Source organism: Humulus lupulus, chromosome 2 (assembly GCF_963169125.1).
Source record: "Humulus lupulus chromosome 2, drHumLupu1.1, whole genome shotgun sequence".
Lineage (NCBI taxonomy): Eukaryota > Viridiplantae > Streptophyta > Magnoliopsida > Rosales > Cannabaceae > Humulus > Humulus lupulus.
In genome coordinates this window covers 88976701-88983795 of record NC_084794.1, presented here as the reverse complement: position 1 = coordinate 88983795, position 7095 = coordinate 88976701, and positions in this window count along the sequence as shown.

Sequence of the window (7095 nt, the reverse complement as noted above, 5' to 3'; positions counted from 1 at the left end):
TGGATTAAAAATTTTGGGGAATTCTGGCTTTTGGGCTCTAGCCACAACGTTGTTCTTCAGGTGCCGCAGTCCATGTGCAGGGGATGGCCTTGGAAATTCTCTAAAATTGCCTAAGCGACGTGGCGCTGGTTTGGGCGTGCGTGACCCGTGTCTTCCAGGAGAGAGCCCCCTTGTTCTCTGACTTGTAGAGGGTCACGACGCCTTTGAGGAGGGTCATGACTCAAATAGGAAATATTGGCCAAATAGGGTTTTTAGGCTCGGGAACTCAAACCTAAGTTCTCGAGAATGATACTACTACCCAGTTTAGTAGAATTCGAGGTCTTGGAGGCTAGTTGTAGAGTCCAAGAACTTTACTTAGCTAAGTTAGATAGTAGTATAATAGTAGTAATAGTATTATCTTTATGACTGTGGATTTTTGGTTCAGACCGGGATTTATTTGGACACTCATAGTAGTACTTGTAGATTTTCTAAGTTTAACCTATAGTTTAAGAATATTAATTTTAACCTAAGGTTTGATTAATATGGCTGATATTGAGGATAATATTTATTATACTATAAGGTTTAGATATGAACCAATAGGATTTTAAGCACATGTTATGTATGGGTGATTAAGGATTAAGTATTTTGAGGATTTAATTTAATAAGGGTAAAATTTGAATGCTCTAAGGTCAGTCAGCAGCTTTGAAAACGTTTAAGGGCTTAGTCAAGGCTGTTTACTCAATTTGAATTAAGCTAAAAATGTGTAATTTCGTGTTTAAATAATCAGCGTATGCCGATATATCGCAGCACGTAGATACGGAAAACACGAAACGATGCACGTTTGCCTCGGGCATAATGGCCCAGGCGATATATCGCCTATAGGTGGAGATATATCGCCTCCTTCAGCATATTTTGAATGTTTTCAAAATCGTTTCCCATTCAAACCTTCAACCTCTTGATAAGTCCAGCACCTTTCTGAACGAGTCTTCAGCCTCTGCTGAACGATAATTCAAATTATTTTCACTTAAAAAGCCATTATTTTTATTCAAGTTAAATGAAGATCCTTTCATTCATAAACTCTATAAATAGGACCTAGTACCCAGCCATTATTCATCTTTTGCTCTAAGTTCAGAGGCTGCAAGTTGCTAGGTGAGTGTGAGAGTGTAAACACTTGGGTTGGGAATCATAAGCTTGATCATCATAAGCTTATCAAACACTTGGGGAAGTAAGGTTTTATAGTATTTCAGTTCGAGGTTTAGATTGGTCTTACAAGTCTTCAAGGTATCTCCACACCTTAGTTCATTGGTATTATTTTATTTTAAGTTCTCATAGTCTTCTACTCAGCCTTCTAACCTTAATCTTTATTTTGGTTAGGAAATCTAAGAACTTGCACATAAGTTTTTGGTAAGTATTTTCTCAATGGTTTAGTCCTTCCATTCCTTTCATTTCTCTTCTTCACTATACTCACTCTTTTTCAAATGTTTCTTAGGAGTGTTCCAAAGTCCCAACTTTGTCCTCTTATCTCGGTAATTTTGGTAAGGAAAATAGGATAGAATCTATATGTTATATGCTTATGTTATCTTATGTTATGAAATGTGTTATGTATGTATGTATGTAGGCTTGGGCATATGGCCCATTTGACTAACAAGCCCCAAATAGATTATGGGCATATGACCTGCTTAGCTAGTAGGACCCCACTAATCTAATGGGCATATGACTTGTTTAGTCTATGAGACCCCAAGTAATAATGGCCATTATAGTATGTGTATGATATAAGTGTTATGTTATGTTTTTATGTTTCTTATGAACTTTATGTATATGAACTATGTGTTAGATTTTCCTTGCTGGGCATTAGGCTCATTCCTTTTTGTTTATATGTGCAAGAAAATAGTCTTAGTGGCGGGAAAGGTTCTTGGAAGCTTGGAGAATGTGTATTGAGGCGGAATGGATTCAAGAGCCGAGCGTTACGATTCGAGGATGTAGTTTTGTTTTTATGGTTTTTACATGTATTTTTCCGCACTTATTATGTAATCCCTTTTTATTTTAAATTATGTTATGTTTTGTTTTTAAAACAATGGGATCCCATATCCTACTTGAGATTTTATGTAAGTTTAACTCTTATTTTTACAAGTTTCTTAATAAAGTTATGGTATTTTCACTTGTAAGTTTTATTAAAGATTAGTAGGCATAGTTTTCGTTAATGGTCCAAAAGTCTAGAGTAGTTGGGTCATTACACTAGTATATTATTCCGAGGCTTTTAATTGATTTAGGTTTTGATGGTTATCCATTGTTGTGTTGTGACTAGGTTATACTACTAAGGCTCGGGATTGAGGATCGTGCTCGAGACCGTCTCACACTTGTAGCTCGGGACTCGAGGTAAGAAAATAGCACTGGGTTATGATCGAGGCTTAGACCCTTATTAACGAATATGATTATGATTGTGAATTTATCTATATTTTATAATATCTGGATAGGCATGCTTGTTTGTGCTGCAATCTTTTCATTTGTTATATTTGATCTGAAAGTCTGGCCTAAGGGAGTCGGCGCTGATGTTAAGCGTGTGGAACGCAGCCCGACCTAAGCATGGCGGGGTTAGTTAAATAACCAGAGGGCTCAACCTAAGAGCGTCGGGCCTGAACGTCACAGAATAAACAGAAGTGTCGTGTGCACTTAACTAACTGTATTGAATGTTGAGATTGAATTACATGTTGGATTAAGTTGATTATTACTGCCTAGCTTATTGCTTATGTTCTGTTGTTATTGAATTGATTGATTTAAGTGCACTGTTTATATATATTGTTGTTCGTTCGTGTTTGTGAATTAAGTTTTCTTGCTGAGCCTTGGCTCATGAGTGGTATGTGGTGCAGGTAAGGGAAAGGGACAACTGAACCAGTCATGAGTTGGAGAGCTTTAGGGGCGGTGTGTACATTTGTAGCTGCTCGATTGCCACGACCAAGGGATCAACATGGACTAGAGTCAAACATGATTTTGCTGCTTAGGCTGGCTTTAATTGTAATCATGTTGAGAGTTGTAAATGCCTTGTAAACACCTATTTTTGGGATCCCATGTACAGACTCAACTTTTTAATGAAAACAACTATTTTTATGATCAAAATCTTTTAACCCTAATCTGTTAATTAACCTTAGTAACATGTTTATGTCCAAACGACTTGATTAGCAAGTCCAACACTATTTAAAATACATAGTGTAATGGTCTTGGCTATCCAGGGTATTATAGAGGCCCTCTTTGACATGGACAGATTTATGCAGGGGTGTCTTGTGCACCCAGCCTCATTATGCAAGGCCCTTGTTAAAAGGTGCCTTGTGTGAGTCTCAACCTATGGTGTTGGGGACTTTGCGGGGAGGGCCCGCGCATGCCTCGGCACCGAGGCACACAATTGTGTTGGAACTATCATAGCAAGTTGGGTCTCGCATAGTGAGGCCCTTACCTGTCGAGTTGTGCGTCAGGTGGTCATGGGGAAGCATGTGTGCACGCCTAAGGTGAGTTGGGCATCGCTATGCGAGGCCTTAGCCCCTTTGAGGTTCTCGCCTATACGAACCTTTCGCACTTGGTTATTTTGGGGGTTTGGACATGCAGGCCTCGCTATGTGAGAACCTTTTCTTCCATGGCCTTGCGCCTTCGTTGAGGGATACCTTAAGGGATAATTTCTCATATTCACAGTGTATTATTCCATGCTCTTCACAAAACAAGTTAAAATCATTTGAAAAATACTCACCACCTCTATCACTTCTAACCACTTTAATTTTCCTTTCCAATTAATTTTCAACTTCCACTTTATAAGCTTTAAACACATTAAATATTTCATCTTTATTATTAATCAAATATACATATGTGAACCTAGAGCAGTCATCTATGAGTGTAATAAAATATCTACTTCCTCCTCTAGTCAAAATTCCATTTAGTTCACATAAGTCACTATGTATTAAATCTAATAACTTGGAGTTTCTTTCAACACTTGGAAATTTTTTCTTTACCATCTTAGATTTAACACATAATTCACATTTACCATGCCCAACATTATCACAATCAATCAATCCATATTTAATTTCTCTTTTAACTATGTTAAATCCTATAAGTGCAAGTCTAACATGCCACAAATTAATAGAATTTGAGTCAGGCATATAACAATAAGAAGATGAAGCTTTATTGTTTGCATTGTCAATAGAAGTACAAAGTTTAAACATGCCATCACATGCATAACCCTTTCCCATAAATACATTCCCCTTTGACAAAGTGAGCTTCACAACCTTGATTCCCGATTTTCCAAGCAAATTACCACTCACAAGGTTTCTACTCATTTCCGGTACATTCAAAACATTTGTGAGTAGAGCCTTCTTGCCGGATGTGAAGGACAAATCAATAGTCCCCTTGCCTTCAACCTTGGACCTTTTCACATTGCCCATTTTTATCTCATGTCCTTCCTTTGGAGATTCAAAGGTTTTGAAAAGAGATCTATCATAGGTGACATGAATGGTGGCACAAGTATTATACCACCACCCATTCACCTTTCCATGGATGGCATTTTACTTCGCTTAGTGTTTCCACTAGCTCTTCTTTTGTTGAGTTGACTCTTCCTTCATTGTTATGGTTCCTCTTAAACCTGCAATCTCTAGCAAAGTGGCCATTATTGCCATACACAAAGTAAGGTCCTTTGGAACTTTTGAATTGTCCCTCATTCTTCTTGGGCCCTAAGGGTTTTTGACCCTTACCATTGTTCTTCCTAATTCCTTTGCCCTTGTTAGGAGGATTGGCCACCACATTGGCCTTTGAAGTCTCTCCATTAGACTTTTCCGTGTTCTTATCTCTAGAATGGGATTCCTCCTCAATCCTCAAGTGTTTGAGGATTTCCTCCAAAGAAATCTCCTCATTCATATGGAGGATCTTCTTCCTATAGCCTGTCCAAGATAGAGGTAACTTAGCTATTATGACACCCACAAGGAATTTTTTCGGTATCACAATATTGAGTGTAGACAACTTATTTACAATAATTTACAACTCGTGTATTTGGGGGAGAAATGGTTTCGTATCATAGAACTTAAATTTCATATATTGATCAATAAAGAATTCATTTGTACCTTCTTCTTCCACTTTGTACTTCTTCTTTAAAGCTTCCCATATCTCCTTGATGGTCTTGGTGTTGGTGTAGAGATTATACAATTGATCTGATAGATCGTTGAGGATGTGACCCCTACATATCAAATCATCTTCTTTGCGCTTCTTCCTTTCCTTGATGACTTCTTGGGTGTCATCTTCCTTAGAGGGTTCTAATGGATTTTAGTCTTTATCCAAGACATAGAAAACCTTGGGAGTTGTTAGCAAGAATCTAATCTTGTATTGCCAACAAACAAAGTTAGTCCCATCAAACCTATCCAATCTTACAAAGTCTTGAGTCATAAACTTCAATGCCGAAAAAGAGTTAGATTCTTCCATGATGTTCAATCTCTGATAATAGAGAATTAGAATGTTGGGGGAGAATGAGATTACACCACCACAATAACTAGAATCTACACAAAATTATGATTGACAGAGACCAAAGAATGATTGAGAAAACTGATGCAAACCCTAGTGTTTGAACACAATTCTTCAACTTTGATGATGCTTCAAAACCCTTATTTAATCTACCACCTTTCTTATTCTTCAATGGAAAACACAACCAAAGGCTTATACACGATTTTTACTGCTGTCTTAATTCTCCATTTCCTAGCCCACCATAGATGCTTGAAGCTTTTCTAAGAGGAAATGGTAATTGGGATTGAACAAGCCTTAAACTCATAAAGTCGAGCACTTTCTTTATGAGTTTCTTGGAGAAAACTAGAGATTCTTGAAAGCTAGAGAGAGAGAGAGAGAGATTAGAGAGAGATTTGAGAGAGTGATCAAGTCTTCCAAAACTTTATCAGGACCCATTTATAGTGTAGGCATCGTCATTAGGTCTAACCAATAGGATTAGAGCTAAAGAACTCGTCATTTGGAGCTTAAAACATGTGTCTGTATGGACACGTCAGGCGACGCGTCACTTACTAGTAGGCGATGTGTTGCCTGCTAGGGCGTTTGAGCCCTTTTGCATCCAGGCGATGCAACGCCTCTTAAGAGGTGACACATCGCCTCCCCCTCTAACTTGTGACCCCTCCAACGGGCCTAAAATTGCTTCAAATGCTACCAAACCTTTTGGGAATCCTTAGATACCTCTATGTATCACTTTGGACCAAAAAACACAATTTTTAAGTGCCTACAATTGAAACTCAAATTTCACATCTACACTTATCAATTGTATTTAACAAATCCTAACACTTTATACCAACATATAATAATATTTGTTGATCAAAGTTTTTGTTTTTATACCAAAAACCAAACTACTTATATATATTGTACGTGTATATAATATATTTTTCACTTATATGCAAACCCCACTTCTTTTTTTTTAAATAATAATAATTGTAAAAATTGAGTGGGGGCATGTGGGCCCCCACCTCACTCCGCCTATGGCACAGATGCTTATTTATTTATTTTTATACGAGTGTAAATGTAACTATTTTGAACTCTGTTTTCAGCACTGCAAACTATTCAGAATTTTTCGAAAACTTGCAGTACCGATATATCATTTTCACCCCATAAATTTTAAGACAAAAAGTGAAGAAATATTTTCACCCCCCAGAAAAAATGTGAAGAAAGATTTAAAAAAATTTATTCATAGAACAACAATAAAAATATCTCATGTTCATAAACTTCAATGCAGATATAAGCATTCGTAGTTTCTTATAGAATTATCATCAAATATTTTGTAGGTAACATTTTTATATGTTTTTCTTAATAATAATAATAATAATAATACAAACATATCAACACAATAATACTATATATATATAATTGAGTTGAGCGGAAATATATTTTAAGTTTGAAATCTAAGATTAAAAAAAGTCAAATAGTTGTATTAGTTAGGGTCCCAGGGTCCTAGGCCTGTGCTTAGGCCCCACACAATGAGACCCTAATTTTTGTTTTAAATGTCATTTTTTTACATATACAAAAGGCTACCAAAATTTAAAAATATATCATTTTATATATAATTTTTTTTTTAAATAACATATTTTATATAAGATT